The sequence below is a fragment of the Triticum aestivum genome, chromosome 3A (assembly GCF_018294505.1).
Source record: "Triticum aestivum cultivar Chinese Spring chromosome 3A, IWGSC CS RefSeq v2.1, whole genome shotgun sequence".
Lineage (NCBI taxonomy): Eukaryota > Viridiplantae > Streptophyta > Magnoliopsida > Poales > Poaceae > Triticum > Triticum aestivum.
The window spans coordinates 740352628-740370948 of NC_057800.1; the positions used below are offsets into that span (position 1 = coordinate 740352628).

General features: G+C 47.1%; 1 pseudogene; it reads right to left on the bottom strand.

Annotated features, from left to right (window-relative positions):
* Positions 1 to 14120: 14120 nt before the first annotated feature.
* On the bottom strand, positions 14121 to 15373 carry LOC123057345 (wall-associated receptor kinase 5-like; annotated as a pseudogene).
* Between the last annotated feature and the right edge of the window lie 2948 nt (positions 15374 to 18321).

Here is an 18321-nt window from a genome sequence, read left to right on the forward strand (position 1 = left end):
AATGTTTCAAACAAGTTTGCATTATATTTCCATGAAACAACAAAAATATTTCCATGGATCAGAAAAAGTTTGCATTATTTGAGATCCGATATGATGCTTCCATGATGTGTGAGAAATGTTGCATAAATCTACCTACCATGTTTTGTTCGAATGGGGGAAATGCTTTCGTCAAAACAGATACAAACCAGGGATCAGTTCCCTAAAAATTTGGAAAATTTTATTATTCTATCATACATGCTATAAACAGATCGAAGCATATTCTGGCATACTCTGGACACTAACTAGATCGAAGCAATTGGCAGTTGGCGTGGAAGCAAAATTATACAGAGACCAAAGCAAATAATTTCTAACGGAAATATTAACGCCCACACGTGTGGGCGTTTGCATTTCGCCCACATGCGTGGATCCGCGTCCGTTTGTGAGCGCACGTGTCACATCCCTAGCTGCTGGTAGTGCTCTAGGCTAGCTCATGTGTGCATCATGTTTAAATTCTGAAAATTTGAACTGAGGGAATTTTGGAAGCCTCAAAAACTTAAATAAAAGAGGGGCAAAAACCCTAGAAATCTCATTCATTGCTCCAAAATGCTCTTCTTAAATGTTTGATAATTTTTGGTAAGGGTTCTGGTCCCAACCAAAATATTGAACATTTTTAAGGATTTATTTTTGGGACTTTGGATTTAATTCATTAGCTATTTGAATTTGAATTATATTCATATAATTGGAATATAATTTCAAATACCCCTGAAATATTTTATAAGCTTTTGGAAAAGTCCATCTAGCAATATAAAATATTCAGAGGAGATTTTGGCATTGTTTGAATTATTTTAAATTCAAAAACAGTGGCAAAATAAATTAAATAAATAAACAGAACAGAAAAAAAATAATAAAACCGAGCAGAGGACTACCTGGCGCTCACCTCAGCCCACTTACCTGGCCCAGCTCCTCCAGCGCGGCCCAGCCGGCCCGGCCCATCTCCACTCCCTCCCCTGTCGTCTTCCTCCCTGCCAGGAGGACGGGCACGCGCCCGGCGCGCGCGGCCACGCGCCCCGGCCACCTCCTGCTTCCCGGCCACCTCCTGCTTCCCCCCGGCCTCCCTAGCGACGCCACGACGAGGCCTCGTGTCCCCTCGCTCCTCTTCCTCCCCCGCTGCATCCCCTCTCTCCTCTGCTCCCCCTCTCTCGCCCGGACCGAACGGAGCCGCCGCCACCGACGAGCTCCCTCGCGGCCACCGCCACCCCCTCTCCTCCCCGACGTGCTCCCGAGCTCCTGCACCTCGTCGCCAACCTCCTCACCGAGCCACGTGACCGGAAGAGCCCCGAAGCACCACCCCGACGCTTTTTCCCCTCCTCGGCCACCGAGGATCGCCGTCGTCAAATTCATCGCCGTCCGGCCTCCCTCAAGCTCGCCGTCCACCTCTACAGGGTCTATGTGAGCTCCTCTTCCATTTCCCCTCCTCCCCGCGCTCGTTCCCGCACGCTAGCCGCCCTTTCCACCGGGGCCGTGAGCTCCTCGCCGCCGGCGATGACGCGGACAAGGCCAGAGCCACCGGAGCTAGCTACCGAGCACGGCAACGTGCTCCACACCTCACCAGGAACCTAACACACACACTAGCTTCCCCTCCCGTGCCCCCTAACGCCAACCCCGACCTCGCCCGAACTCCGGCCGCCGCCTCCCTCGCCGCTGCCGACGCCACAGCCAACCCCAACTCCTCTGGCTTGCTCCATTGGATGCGCACGAGCTCGAGCTCCCTGTAGAACCCCTCCGCGCGTCGAATGGGCGCCGGAGCAGCCATTCCGGCGAGCCACCGCCGCGTCTGGTCGTTGCCGGCGGTTAGACGCCGGTGGATTAGCCGGGTTGACCAGGGATTTGACCCCCCTGGGTCACTGACGTGTGGGCCCGTCCCCTGCTAACCTTTGGTTAAATTAATAACTAAGTTTAATTAAGCCACTGACTCACTGACATGCGGGCCCGGGCCGACTAATTAAACTAGGTTAGGTTTAAATTATATTAGGATTAGCCGTAGTCACTGACCAGTGGGCCCCACTGGTCAGGTTTGACCCGAGCCGGCCCCTGTTGACTTGCTGACGTCATGCCAACGTCATGCTGACGCAGTAATGTTTTCTGGATTTAATTTAATTCTGAAAATTCCAGAAAATGCTAAAACTTCTAAAATTCATAGAAATTCAACCGTAACTCCAAATTAAATAATTTATATATGAAAAATTATCAGAAAAATTCAAGGAATCCATCTGTACCATTTTCATGCATGTTAGAACAACTTATCACTACTGTTTAGGGCAAATGAAGTAAATGGCATTTGAATAATCACATATGGAGTTTGAATTTGAATCTTGTATTCAAACCAACTTCATTTAATCTGTTGTTAGTTGCATTAGCTCAAACACATTCATTTTGCCATGTCATGATCATGCATCATATTGTGCATTGCATTGATTGTGTTCCTTTGTGTTGCCGGTATTTGTCCCCTCTCGATAGACGTGATACCGATGATGTGATCGTTGACACCGATGAAGACTCAATGCTATCTTCAGAAGTGCCAGGCAAGCAAAACCCCCCCTTGTTCATTCCGATACAATCCTACTCTCTCGCCCCTGCTCTCTTTTAATGCATTAGGACAACACCGATTTATCTGTTACTTGCTGCGGTAGCTGAACCCCTTTATCCTTTGCATGACCTGTCATTGCCACAGTAAATAGATGAAACCCACTAGCATGAGTAGGAGTTGTTTGAGCCCTGTTGTGCCTACTCATTCATGTTTGTTTGTCATGCCTGCTACTGCTTAGAGTTGAGTCAGGTCTGATTCATCGGGGATGAATCAGAGGCGTGTGAACATGTCCTACTGTGTGTGAGCTAAGTGTGTGAACACGATTTGGTAAAGGTAGCGGTGAGAGGCCATGTAGGAGTGCATGGTGGGTTGTCTCATTGCAGCCGTCCTCAGGAACTGAGTTCTGTGTTTGTGATCCATGATTCAGTTACTACCATACATTGGGCCCTGAAATATGACCCCGCTCGACTTCTTATTCACCCTTGTCCTCTGTCCAGGAGTTGCAAGTAGTTTCTGGTGTTTGTAGCTTACTGGAGGCCGTGGACAGCGCTGACCGTAGGGGTGGGCTGTGATGCGGTAGGTACGTGGCACGGTGTACCGGATGCCCGTTTGGTATCTCGGGAACCCTGTTCACATCGTTTGGGGCTGTGAGCGAAACTCCGGCCGGATCTCCTCATGGATGGAACCCGAATAGGCGATAAACCTGGACTAGAGACTTGAGTGTTTAGGTAGGTCGTGGTCTACACCCACGTCGGCTTTCGCTTGAAGTCTGCCGAGCACATGTCGTGTGCAGACGCTAAGTGGTGGAAACATGTATGAAGAAGTACACCCCTGCAGGGTTATCATCATCTATTCGAATAGCCGTGTCCGCGGAAAAGGACTTCTGGGTTGCTTATATCAGTTCATAGACAAGTGAAAGTGGATACTCTAAAATACGCAAGATAAGCGTGAGTGCTATGTATGGCATTCTCGTAGGGAGACGGGAGTGGATCCATAGTGGTGTATTGATATGGTGAATATGTGGACTCGTGTGCGCCACCTCAAAAAGTTACTTGCAGTCGTAGTTTAGGATAGCCACCGAGTCAAAGCTGGCTTGCTGCAGTTAAACCCCACCACCCCTTTGTTGACAATGATGCATATGTAGATAGTTCTGATGTAAGTCTTGCTGGGTACATTTGTACTCACGTTTGCCTATTTTATGTTTTTGCAGAGAGACTTCAGTCTCACTAGTAATTCCGTGTGGACTTCGACGTTTAGCTTGATACCTCAGCTACGATCTTGTGCCCTCGGCAGGATCTGATAGATAGTCAGGCTTCTCAGCCTTTTTCATTTATAGTTGTCTGTACTCAGACATGATAGCTTCCGCTTGTGCTTTGACTTGTATGCTCTGAGTGTTGGGTCATGAGACCCATGTTTGTAATATCTCGCTCCTCGGAGCCTATTGAATAAACTACTTGAGTCGTAGAGTCATTTTGTGATGCCATGTTGTATTGCACATATCGAGCATATTGTGTGTATGTTATTGAAATGCTTGGTATGTGTGGGATCTGACCATCTAGTTGTTTATCTTTAGTAGCCTCTCTTACGGGGAAATGTCTCCTAGTGTTTCCACCGAGCCATGGTAGCTTGCTACTGCTCCGGAACACTTAGGCTGGCCGGCATGTGTCCTTCTTCGTTCCTGTGTCTGTCCCTTCGGGGAAATGTCACGCGATGAATACCGGAGTCCTGTTAGCCCGCTACAGCCCGGTTCACCGGAGTCCTGCTAGCCCAGTGCTACAGCCTGGTTTCACTCGCTGATGACCGACACGTTCGATGCTGGGTCATGGATGCCTGTCCCTGTAAGTCTGTGCCACTTTGGGTTTACGACTAGCCATGTCAGCCCGGGCTCCTTATCATATGGATGCTAGCGACACTGTCATATACGTGTGCCAAAAGGCGCAAACGGTCCCGGGCTAAGGTAAGGCGACACCCGTGGGAATACCGTGCGTGAGGCCGCAAAGTGATATGAGGTGTTACATGCTAGATCGATGTGGCATTGAGTCGGGGTCCTGACAGCGTTGGTATCAGAGCTTGACTGCCTGTAGGATTACCAAGCCAAACTGGTCGAAGTTGAGTCTAGAAATTCTTTAGTTATATAAGGGAATTGATTGTGGGATGGAACGTAAGGCTCTTTTTACTCCTTATACATTATGCCTTCTGATCTAAGTCATCTTATCTTTCCTGCGGGGATTAAGAACTAGGCTATCTCTTCTTTCTATCAGGATCACGTGTTACTAATCCGTAGACTTATAGATTGTTGGACTTAAGCCTCGTTTCAGTTTCTACTACTTCTGTATGTTAATTGTTGATCTCGAAATCTTGATATTGTGCTTCTGAGTGGTTATGCCACCATTTTTGTGAATGTCTCAAATCTTTTCTGAGCATTTACAGCCGTTATGCTGTCCGAGTCATCCCAGGTTTCTAAGTAGTTTGATGCATTTGCAAATCCTTTCTTCCCGTTTCAATGTTCCCATGGGCCAGATTAACCACACTAATCAGTGAGTTGAGGTACTCCGTTACCTTGACATATATGTTGGAAATATTATTATGACCCTAGGTGTCTCAGGGGATCATCTAGTAATTTAGCCATGATTTGTGTTCCCAGTGTGATGATTCTGGCCATCATTCTCGAAAGCATCCCGTGATGCTACTTAGTAGTAGGTATTCTATTCCTGGGTTTTGAACCCGAGATCCACCCTACTTATTTCATGTTGATAGTGTTAGCTAGTTCCTTTAGGATATTAGTAACCTTTGCATTAGTCCTCGATGTTCGTGGTATTCCTTTCTTCCAAATACTATGAACCGCTTATGGCAGATGTTCCTCGCTGATCGAAAGATCACAATCAGAGTGCTCTCGATGGGTTCTCGATTCTACATTGTAACTCTGCCAGTTCTACTTTTCTGCATGGGTTATCCGGAAGAAACATGTGGAATTCGTTCGACATGCTAAACCATGCATCCACAACTCAGAAAATCATAAGTTCCTTTGAGTTGTCTCTCTTTAGTTGTTTCTGACCCTCGCCTATCAATTGATAGTCAAGAGTATGCGTGCATTCGTTCGTCGATGCCTATTACCCTTGTGGTCCGCCAAGCCATTCTATTTTAGAATGAATAGGAGAAACAAACTCCAGTACCTCATCCATATCTAGGATTGGGTCAAAGTAGTTGTATTCCGCAGATCAAATGCCAATCCAGCTTTTGGTTCTGTTCTACCTTGGAGTATTACCCCCTTCATGTCAGAATTGTCATGAGAACTGCACCAACTTTCATGAATTTTGACGTAGTAATACTTCTCACCATCATTAGTCATTCCTCGGCCATCGTGTTGATGCAACCGGAATACCGACAAATGAATTGTGATGTGTGAAATCAATACTCCCAGCAACCTCGTTGCTTGGTAGTTAAGGGACAATAATTTCATTCTTAGCGTGTTGGTTTTTGAATCATCCTTCTAAGACTGATCGTGCTACCTAGTCCTTATTTCGGTGCACCCTTCGATTGATGAGTTAGGATCTTGTCAAGTCCTCACTCATTTGATCATATCGTCTTGCCCTCAAAAGCGAGATTGTTCTCGAGCTTAGTAACATATCGGTGGTTCGTGATTTTTCGAATATCTTCTCGAAAGTATCACCAGGCTGTCACCTGACTGTTATGTTGAGCTCGTGATCAAGTTGGTTTCTTGTGAACCACCTTCTCTCCAAGAATCGGTGTTAGATATCCCTGAGCTAGTTGGTTAAGCTAGACAACAACTTGGAGAGTTGGAAGATAAAAGCTTGCCTGACTTAGTTCGTTCCAAAGGGATATTCTTGTGTAGTGTGTGTTGAAGAAAGATGATATCTTCATCGATTGGTCCTTGTGATCAGTTGCTGGACCTATTGTCTTATCAATCCTTTGATTTGAGTGTGGGCTATCGTCAAATCAAATCAGTACCAACGATGCTCGTAATGTTGTCTTATTCGTGGTTGATCCCTCGAGCATACACCATTACATCTTTGGTCTGACCAATGCTATCACCGTGTTCACTTAACTATGGAATTCCTTTTAAAAGGAAACCTAGATGAATTGTTGTTGAGCCCATTGACAACATCCTTATTTCCTCCATGATTTTGTTGAACATTAAGTTAGTGTTGGAAACTTTTGAAAGCATTTGTTCATGCTAGCTCATGAAGCATATGTTTGGATGAAGGTAGTGACTTCCTTTAATTCATGTGCATCTGATGCAAGTTGCCGCCGTGGATTCGAGAAAGTCAATGTTGTTTCCTTTGGAATCATCCCAAATCAGTCATGCATACGTGCGAAAGTATTCTGTGGTTCGGAGACTTGCAACCTCCATTCCATATGTGTTCCGTAGCACCCCAAGCCACTGACTGATTTGTTCGAGAAAAGGAGTTAAGTGTTAATCCATGGTAATGCACAAGACTTCGATACCCTCGTTGATGGTTCCCCCTCCTGAACTCGGTAGTGTTTTATTGTAAGACTACCATGTGGGCATGCTTGTCTGGGACAACGTGTTCACATGTTTGTAGCAGAACCAGCTCATGTTTTGGAGCTTGCTATCGTAGTTCATTCCCCGAGAATCTCGCAACGTCATCTCGTCGATTTGTGTTGCAAACTTCCGTTTTTCTTCCTAGACTCGATGAGTCTAGAATATCCTGACACCAACCAGATCTGAATCTCAGGCAGATATGATGGTTGGAATATTTCCCAAGAATTATAATATTGGTCGCGCGATAACCGGTAAAGTGGATGTCGTGGCCAACACACCCAGCCGGAAGACCTGTTATTATAATATCTTGATTGATGAAGTTGGCCACCTCCCCATAGGGATTTCGTAGGATTTACTCCCTAGTTACCCCTATGGATTTCTGTGTTCCGAAGTCCGACCTTTTACTTGATGTTCTAGTTATCAAACCGTATCTATGAATGGGATACACTAGCACATCAAGGAGAACATTAGAAGCGGAGTGCTAAATGTCTCTCGGTCGATCATCCAGATTTTATTTCCTTGGCCCCGCCAAGGGTGAAATCTGAGAAGGTGTTATCTTCCTTTGCATCTGCATCCTCCATCACCATTCATCATGGTAGTAAGTTGTGTTACCGGACCCTTGACACGGATGTTGATAAAACCTTGATGATTATGGAAATGCTCAAGTTCTTGAGAGCACGCACAAGCGCTACGTGTTATCATCATCTCTAACTGGGATTCCTCTCAGTTTCCTCGGCAAATGCTATGACCTTTTCAAACAGTGAATTCACTCTCTTTTGTTGGGTTCTTCCCCAGTTACCAGAATCATTCCCAGCATTTGCATTTTGTTCCCAGCTTGCACCGCCAATGTGCCATTCTACCATGGATCTCTTCCATTTCCGGTGATAAGCAAAATCATCCATTACGTTGTCTTCAACAAGGTAATCCACATCATCCAAGTCCGAGTATGCCATTCTACCGACCCCCGCCAATCGATTGCTGTGATTTGCCTTCGGCTGATATAGAGAGTCTCAACGATCTCTATATCAAAGGTAATTCTTTTTGCCACTTAAGATAATACTCTACGAATCACCCTCCTCCAGGATGTTTCGTCGTGGTATCATGGCAATTCAACTCCTCGCTATGTTGACAACCGATCATCACCTTCTTAAGTGTGGAATTGTTGTCCACCTAGTGAACCTTCGTCATCCGTTTCTTCCACCCCTCTCGATGTGTATCTCGTGTCTCAACCCGAGAAATGGTCCTATGTCTCATTCCGTGAGTTGTTCGATCTTCGAGAAGATCGACCCCTCTAGAGTTTTCCTTTCCTCTTCTTGTCATGATTAGCTGGAGTTCTCAGAGCAAAACGACAAGACAAAGATGGTGTTCAAATCAACGTTCATTTGAAGTACAACCTGGATCGTGAAGATTGTACTAGTTTGCGTTTCCCCTTCATCCTACCCTACGCTTGAATCTCGAGACGAGATTCTTGTTTAGTGGGGGTGAGTTGTCACATCCCTAGCTGCTGGTAGTGCTCTAGGCTAGCTCATGTGTGCATCATGTTTAAATTCTGAAAATTTGAACTGAGGGAATTTTGGAAGCCTCAAAAACTTAAATAAAAGAGGGGCAAAAACCCTAGAAATCTCATTCATTGCTCCAAAATGCTCTTCTTAAATGTTTGATAATTTTTGGTAAGGGTTCTGGTCCCAACCAAAATATTGAACATTTTTAAGGATTTATTTTTGGGACTTTGGATTTAATTCATTAGCTATTTGAATTTGAATTATATTCATATAATTGGAATATAATTTCAAATACCCCTGAAATATTTTATAAGCTTTTGGAAAAGTCCATCTAGCAATATAAAATATTCAGAGGAGTTTTTGGCATTGTTTGAATTATTTTAAATTCAAAAACAGTGGCAAAATAAATTAAATAAATAAACAGAACAGAAAAAAAATAATAAAACCGAGCAGAGGACTACCTGGCGCTCACCTCAGCCCACTTACCTGGCCCAGCTCCTCCAGCGCGGCCCAGCCGGCCCGGCCCATCTCCACTCCCTCCCCTGTCGTCTTCCTCCCTGCCAGGAGGACGGGCACGCGCCCGGCGCGCGCGGCCACGCGCCCCGGCCACCTCCTGCTTCCCGGCCACCTCCTGCTTCCCCCCGGCCTCCCTAGCGACGCCACGACGAGGCCTCGTGTCCCCTCGCTCCTCTTCCTCCCCCGCTGCATCCCCTCTCTCCTCTGCTCCCCCTCTCTCGCCCGGACCGAACGGAGCCGCCGCCACCGACGAGCTCCCTCGCGGCCACCGCCACCCCCTCTCCTCCCCGACGTGCTCCCGAGCTCCTGCACCTCGTCGCCAACCTCCTCACCGAGCCACGTGACCGGAAGAGCCCCGAAGCACCACCCCGACGCTTTTTCCCCTCCTCGGCCACCGAGGATCGCCGTCGTCAAATTCATCGCCGTCCGGCCTCCCTCAAGCTCGCCGTCCACCTCTACAGGGTCTATGTGAGCTCCTCTTCCATTTCCCCTCCTCCCCGCGCTCGTTCCCGCACGCTAGCCGCCCTTTCCACCGGGGCCGTGAGCTCCTCGCCGCCGGCGATGACGCGGACAAGGCCAGAGCCACCGGAGCTAGCTACCGAGCACGGCAACGTGCTCCACACCTCACCAGGAACCTAACACACACACTAGCTTCCCCTCCCGTGCCCCCTAACGCCAACCCCGACCTCGCCCGAACTCCGGCCGCCGCCTCCCTCGCCGCTGCCGACGCCACAGCCAACCCCAACTCCTCTGGCTTGCTCCATTGGATGCGCACGAGCTCGAGCTCCCTGTAGAACCCCTCCGCGCGTCGAATGGGCGCCGGAGCAGCCATTCCGGCGAGCCACCGCCGCGTCTGGTCGTTGCCGGCGGTTAGACGCCGGTGGATTAGCCGGGTTGACCAGGGATTTGACCCCCCTGGGTCACTGACGTGTGGGCCCGTCCCCTGCTAACCTTTGGTTAAATTAATAACTAAGTTTAATTAAGCCACTGACTCACTGACATGCGGGCCCGGGCCGACTAATTAAACTAGGTTAGGTTTAAATTATATTAGGATTAGCCGTAGTCACTGACCAGTGGGCCCCACTGGTCAGGTTTGACCCGAGCCGGCCCCTGTTGACTTGCTGACGTCATGCCAACGTCATGCTGACGCAGTAATGTTTTCTGGATTTAATTTAATTCTGAAAATTCCAGAAAATGCCTAAAACTTCTAAAATTCATAGAAATTCAACCGTAACTCCAAATTAAATAATTTATATATGAAAAATTATCAGAAAAATTCAAGGAATCCATCTGTACCATTTTCATGCATGTTAGAACAACTTATCACTACTGTTTAGGGCAAATGAAGTAAATGGCATTTGAATAATCACATATGGAGTTTGAATTTGAATCTTGTATTCAAACCAACTTCATTTAATCTGTTGCTAGTTGCATTAGCTCAAACACATTCATTTTGCCATGTCATGATCATGCATCATATTGTGCATTGCATTGATTGTGTTCCCTTCTGTGTTGCCGGTATTTGTCCCCTCTCGATAGACGTGATACCGATGATGTGATCGTTGACACTGATGAAGACTCAATGTTATCTTCAGAAGTGCCAGGCAAGCAAAACCCCCTTGTTCATTCCGATACAATCCTACTCTCTCGCTCCTGCTCTCTTTTACTGCATTAGGACAACACCGATTTATCTGTTACTTGCTGCGGTAGCTGAACCCCTTTATCCTTTGCATGACCTGTCATTGCCACAGTAAATAGATGAAACCCACTAGCATGAGTAGGAGTTGTTTGAGCCCTGTTGTGCCTACTCATTCATGTTTGTTTGTCATGCCTGCTACTGCTTAGAGTTGAGTCAGGTCTGATTCATCGGGGATGAATCAGAGGCGTGTGAACATGTCCTACTGTGTGTGAGCTAAGTGTGTGAACACGATTTGGTAAAGGTAGCGGTGAGAGGCCATGTAGGAGTGCATGGTGGGTTGTCTCATTGCAGCCGTCCTCAGGAACTGAGTTCTGTGTTTGTGATCCATGATTCAGTTACTACCATACATTGGGCCCTGAAATATGACCCCGCTCGACTTCTTATTCACCCTTGTCCTCTGTCCAGGAGTTGCAAGTAGTTTCTGGTGTTTGTAGCTTACTGGAGGCCGTGGACAGCGCTGACCGTAGGGGTGGGCTGTGATGCGGTAGGTACGTGGCACGGTGTACCGGATGCCCGTTTGGTATCTCGGGAACCCTGTTCACATCGTTTGGGGCTGTGAGCGAAACTCCGGCCGGATCTCCTCATGGATGGAACCCGAATAGGCGATAAACCTGGACTAGAGACTTGAGTGTTTAGGTAGGTCGTGGTCTACACCCACGTCGGCTTTCGCTTGAAGTCTGCCGAGCACATGTCGTGTGCAGACGCTAAGTGGTGGAAACATGTATGAAGAAGTACACCCCTGCAGGGTTATCATCATCTATTCGAATAGCCGTGTCCGCGGAAAAGGACTTCTGGGTTGCTTATATCAGTTCATAGACAAGTGAAAGTGGATACTCTAAAATACGCAAGATAAGCGTGAGTGCTATGTATGGCATTCTCGTAGGGAGACGGGAGTGGATCCATAGTGGTGTATTGATATGGTGAATATGTGGACTCGTGTGCGCCACCTCAAAAGAGTTACTTGCAGTCGTAGTTTAGGATAGCCACCGAGTCAAAGCTGGCTTGCTGCAGTTAAACCCCACCACCCCTTTGTTGACAATGATGCATATGTAGATAGTTCTGATGTAAGTCTTGCTGGGTACATTTGTACTCACGTTTGCCTATTTTATGTTTTTGCAGAGAGACTTCAGTCTCACTAGTAATTCCGTGTGGACTTCGACGTTTAGCTTGATACCTCAGCTACGATCTTGTGCCCTCGGCAGGATCTGATAGATAGTCAGGCTTCTCAGCCTTTTTCATTTATAGTTGTCTGTACTCAGACATGATAGCTTCCGCTTGTGCTTTGACTTGTATGCTCTGAGTGTTGGGTCATGAGACCCATGTTTGTAATATCTCGCTCCTCGGAGCCTATTGAATAAACTACTTGAGTCGTAGAGTCATTTTGTGATGCCATGTTGTATTGCACATATCGAGCATATTGTGTGTATGTTATTGAAATGCTTGGTATGTGTGGGATCTGACCATCTAGTTGTTTATCTTTAGTAGCCTCTCTTACGGGGAAATGTCTCCTAGTGTTTCCACCGAGCCATGGTAGCTTGCTACTGCTCCGGAACACTTAGGCTGGCCGGCATGTGTCCTTCTTCGTTCCTGTGTCTGTCCCTTCGGGGAAATGTCACGCGATGAATACCGGAGTCCTGTTAGCCCGCTACAGCCCGGTTCACCGGAGTCCTGCTAGCCCAGTGCTACAGCCTGGTTTCACTCGCTGATGACCGACACGTTCGATGCTGGGTCATGGATGCCTGTCCCTGTAAGTCTGTGCCACTTTGGGTTTACGACTAGCCATGTCAGCCCGGGCTCCTTATCATATGGATGCTAGCGACACTGTCATATACGTGTGCCAAAAGGCGCAAACGGTCCCGGGCTAAGGTAAGGCGACACCCGTGGGAATACCGTGCGTGAGGCCGCAAAGTGATATGAGGTGTTACATGCTAGATCGATGTGGCATTGAGTCGGGGTCCTGACAGCACGAATCTTGGCATGTTTCTAGTGCCACGTAAGACTGGCCTGATGTGTGGGCGTTCAGCCGGTCGCCCACACGGCCGTTTCACCACACAGGAGGGGCTGGTGTGTGGGCGTTCAACAGTTCACCCACACGCCACTTTGCACGCACACACAAGGGCTAGTGTGTGGGCATTTGCCATCTTGCCCACACGTCCGTCTCCTCTCCCACACCCAAGCTGCTAGTTGCCATGTGTTTTGCAGTGCACATGGCAACTGCCCCTAGTGTGCTTTTATAAGCAGGTGGCAACTCTCTTTTTTTACCCGAGTTTGCCATGTGTTTTGCAGGGTACACGACAACTGCCTAATGTGCACGTAAGCAGATGGCAACTCTCTTTTACCAAGTTGCCATATGTTTTTGCATGGTATATGGCAACTGTCCTAACGTGCATGTACATGGCAACTGCCCTAATGTGCACGTAAGCAGATGGCAACTCTTCCTTTTTACATGGCAACTGCCCTAGCATGCTTGTGAGCACATGGCAACTCTCTCAACTGCCTAGTGTTAGTATGTGGCAACTCCTAAAGTTATGAAATCATGGCAACTACATTAGATCAGACCATACATGGCAACTGCAGTTGAGCAACCATGGCAACTGCAGTTGTCCGACATGGCAACCGTAGTTCAGCGACATGGCAACTGCAGTTAAACAAACATGGACGAGGGTCTGGACCATGGCAACTGCGGACGCGCGGTGACCGTCACGCGTGACATGCGGGACCAGCAGGTACGAGGCCTGACATATGGGTGTGTGGGTGTTATCAACTTCGCCCACACGCACGCGTGCGAGAGGGGTCGGGAGGGAAAAAAAGAGGCATGTGGGCGCTAGTTGTTTTGCCCACACGTAGGTGTGTGGGCTGTTTCTCTTATACACCACACAAAATGTGTGGGCGGACTCCCTAACGCCCACACGTGTGGAACTTATCGGCCTCCATTTCTAATTCAGAAGATCATATCTAGTACTACAAGGCAACTAAAGTTTCACCAGAAATAAGGTTCCTCGCGGTTGGAAACTAGTCTTTTTATAGAAGCAAATTGCATGCATGGAAGCACATAGTATGGCGCCTAATTAATGCCAATTAATATGATATCCGTGATTAGTAATACTAGTAGGAAACAAATTAATCATAGTTATTGCAAAATCCGCATGCAACTAAACTAACGGATGCACTTTTCAAGGAAGCAATCCAACTAATCACGCGTGGGGCTATACTACCAGATCTGGTGGCCATCATCCGACGGTCCATGACTAGTCTGATACTTGGCAAAGGATCAGTAGTCTGATCCCTAGTGGTCTCCTTTAACATATGCATCTAGCGTGGAAGGCTAGCAGATGCCATGAACTCTACCTCCAAGCTGTAACAGCCTCCGGACTGCACGTCGGCTTTGACGTCCAATATCGTCACAGAAGATTGATGATCAGCTCCAGATCTTCGAGTTAACCAACTTGGTTGTATTTGCTCTTCATTTCTAAGGTTTGCTTGATATGAGTTCACCAACTTTGCTCGTAGGGTCTGCAGTTCGGTCTCCACTTGTTTCATGGTGGGTCTTTCTTCACCACACAGTCTTAAGCATCGCTCTGCAAGAGAGGCGACACCGTTGATCTCTTCCTCGGTTGCCTCCTCCAGGACCTGAGAATTAACAATACCTGTGATTCTCCCCTCATTGAACTCCTGGAGAAAATAATTTGACAAATTCTTAATTGTGCCTGATTCACTTGTAAAAACAGGCTTCTTTCTGAGAAGCAACTCCACTAGTACCATACCAAAACTGTACATGTCGCTCTTCCCGTTCAACTGCCTGGTATGGAAATACTCTGGATCTAAGTACCCAAATGTACCTTGCACATTCATGACAATGTGTGTTTGATTGATCGGAACCAATCTGGATGCGCCAAAATCGGAAACTTTAGCTGTGTAGTTCCCATCCAAGAGTATATTGGAGCACTTCACGTCACGATGGAAGATTGATATTGAAGCTGAAGAGTGGAGATAAGACAGAGCACCTGCTGTTTACAGGGCAATCCTTAAGTAATCACCCCAAGACAAAGAAAGATCATTACTTACATCTGCATGAAGAACTTCAGACAGTGAGCCATGGATACATAATCATAAACCAGCAGTGGAACCTCGGTTTTGAGACAACATACAAATTGCTTCACAATATTTCTGTGATTTATCTCAGAGAGGACTGCGACCTCATTAATGAACTGACTGATCTCACACTCCTCAATGAACTTAGACTTTTTTATTGCAACAACACGCTGATCGGATAATATGCCTTTGTAAACCATGCCATGACCCCCACGGCCAATGATACGTGTAGGATCAGAGTTATTGGTTGCCTTCTCCAGCTCTTCTAACGAGAAAATCTTTGTATTCTCGTTTGCACTTTTATCAGATGATATCAATCTTTCTAGGAGAAAACCTTGGTTCTTCCGGAAATAGTTCTTGCATAGTCGCTTTTGAACATTTATTTTCCATCTACGAGTGAGAAGCACTACACTGAAGCTCAAAAGTAGAACACCAAAACCACATGGCAGCCCAATAATTACACCTGCAGGCATTAAGCTATTTTAAGTTTCTGTTCTATCTATAAAAAATGTAACAATTATAGTCTTACATAAGAGCAGAGACTGTTGTCTCTTAGTGCACTGCATTTTTAATGGATCATACTCAGTCTTGTGAGGACATTCTGTACAACTAAAGCTTCCGTTGGTATTATGGCAGGTCCCTTTACAATTGCCCGGTTCAAGGCATTCATTAATATCCGAAATTAACAAAATGCGGATAAGATGCATAGCAAAATCTACAACACAGAAATCAGAAGATTATACTTCATTTAGTTAACATGAAACAATATCTAAGTACGTGAAGCCTACATGAATGATAAAACAAACTACAAGTAGCAACTGTTTAACGTAACCAGCATAGACTCTATCAACAGAATTGAAGTCTTTAACACTTAGTTTCACACACTTGCTGTTGGTACTCACGCAAGCATATCCAGACCTATTCTGTTGGGCCTGTGAAAAACTTAGATTAGCACTAACCCATTGCACAGAGGAGAATGACCCAGAACAGGAAAAAAGATTAAACTTTCAGATATGATATATCTCCCTAGTAGGTCAGAACGGGTGGCGTTAACGGTCCCTTCATCAATACTTATGTCAATGAGAGGGTTTTTTCCTCGGACCGAAATTCCAGTTACCGACAAGAAACCGGAAATTTCAGTGATCTCCAAAATAAATCCGGAATTCCCGAGATTTTCCGAAAACCGGCTTTTCCGCCCACTCCCCCCCCCAAAAAAACCTTAGTCAATGATGACATGTTTCTCCTCCCCCATGAGGGCAGCTGATAATGTCATATTTGTGCAGTTCAGGAACTTTTTCCGTGCAAAGAACAGAAATTGCACACTAGTGTTAGCACACCAACGGGTACAATCAGCCCCTCCTAGGATTTAACTTATACCCTAGTTTGATCAGTGATAGGTTAGCATGTATCAATGCCCAAAATACCTAATAACTGTGCGTTTGGTCGCTAGATCAGGAAAAGAGAAGTCACCTGAGCAACCATCTTAGTGTAGGGATTGCCTTCATAGTAAGCCCTGCACTCGCAGCTGTAGCCATGGTTTCCGTCGATGCACTCGGCATGCTCGCTGATACAAGCATAGTTTGTCCTGTTTTTCTCGGCAGCAATGCAGTTGGATTGGCCAACTATCTGCCACGATAGCGTGAAGTTAGTTAGCACATCACTAGTCGTGCTGATTCTATCCCACAGTTGGGAGGTCTTGTTAGCAATAGCAAAGTCGTCCAGATGTACACGACAACATCCAAAGCCATTACAGTCGTGCATAGCTTCCATCTCGGTGATTTCTGGATCTGGGCACACCATGGCACAGATTGACTGGGTGGCATACTCTTTGACAGAGTACACATCCAGGTCGCAGCCGGTGATCTTTAGAGCAATGTCATGAAGATGGAAGGACCTCCCCGGCGGCTTAAAAGACAAGTTGTAGACACTGACACCAGATTTCATGGCGATGATATGCGCCCAGTTCCCCTCAGGGCTATGCTGGCCTGTTACAACTCGGGATGCCAGAGTTGTTGGGGGCTGGTACGGTCTGCATACGACTAGAAACCCAATCTCTAGTTAGGCCAGAATGCAGGCCCGTACGATCCAGTAGGCCCCACAGGGCGGAAGACTTGCAATAGGCCCACAAAGGCCTGCTTAGAGAGGAGCTCGACACGGTAGTCGCGGCGGGGCTTATAAACCGGTGCGAGCTCCTCTCAACTAGCAAGGTGGGACTAAACATTGTGCACTGCGGGTGGCAGCGCACCACCTTTAGTACCGGTTGGTGGCTCCAACCGGTACTAAAGACCCCCCCCCTTTTAGTACCGGTTGGAGCCACCAACCCGTACTAAAGGAAACCACCTCTTTAGTACCGGTTCGTGGCACGAACCGGTACTAAAGGTTCGCCACGAACCGGTACTAATGAGCGCCGCCCGCCTGGCCATTGGAACCGGCACTAATGGTCACATTTGTGCCGGTTCAATTACAAACCGGGACTAATGAGTTTCATATTAGACCCTTTTTCTACTAGTGAAGATGCCCATCATCGATCTACAGTTCTACACTACACCTTGCACTAGAGAAATTTAGGTCAGGCAGGAGTGGCCTCTCTTGTAGTTGTAGGTACCACTTTCATGACTGCCTTCCTTATTTCATATATATACCAATGGTTACGAACATACAGTTGACCCAAGGATGACTGGAACAGGATTCGTGTGGATGTGTGCTCAATATACAATGTGAAGAAGATGACCATGACCTCATACTCCATGCCGCAGAAAGACCTCGGTAAGTCAGTCCAGGGCCAATCTCTGTCTATTCCTAACAAAACCACGTTACACATTTCCCGTGCGGATTTTGTGGGTTTCCAAAGGTCGTTTCCTCTGCACAAAGAGAGGAAACAAATGAACATGCAAACTTGCATCATGTAAATGGCGAACCTCACAAAAAACTCAACTGGTTGGGATTTGGGAATGGCATCTTCAGTCTCCAACTCCACGGATAGCTTGCAACCGAGCTATGTGAATCCATCACCAAGAGCACGGCAGCAGTAAAAATTCAGAACATACAGTAGTTATACCTATCGCCAAGGGTTCATGTGGATGTGGTGTGTGCTTTGGTGACATGTGAGAGCAGATGATGACCCTCGTACATCCCCATGTGGATGTGGCAGTGGTTGTTAGCATCAAGCCATGCCCCATGATGGTGGCGACCGGTGTCAGTGCACGGTCGAGTCCATGGCGGGTGTTTGCGCGTGTGTGTACGTGTGTGTCTAGTCCAGGTCGGTACGCCGGTGTTTGGCCGAGGCGTGCTCGAGTTAGGAGTCCTATGGATAGTTGGCTCAGGTCGTTAGCGAGACTCACGGGATAGGATTGGCGATCTGTCGGAGTGCAGCAGCGTGGGCGCGTAGGAGCGCATCCTGTGCGCAGCAGCACATGTGGAT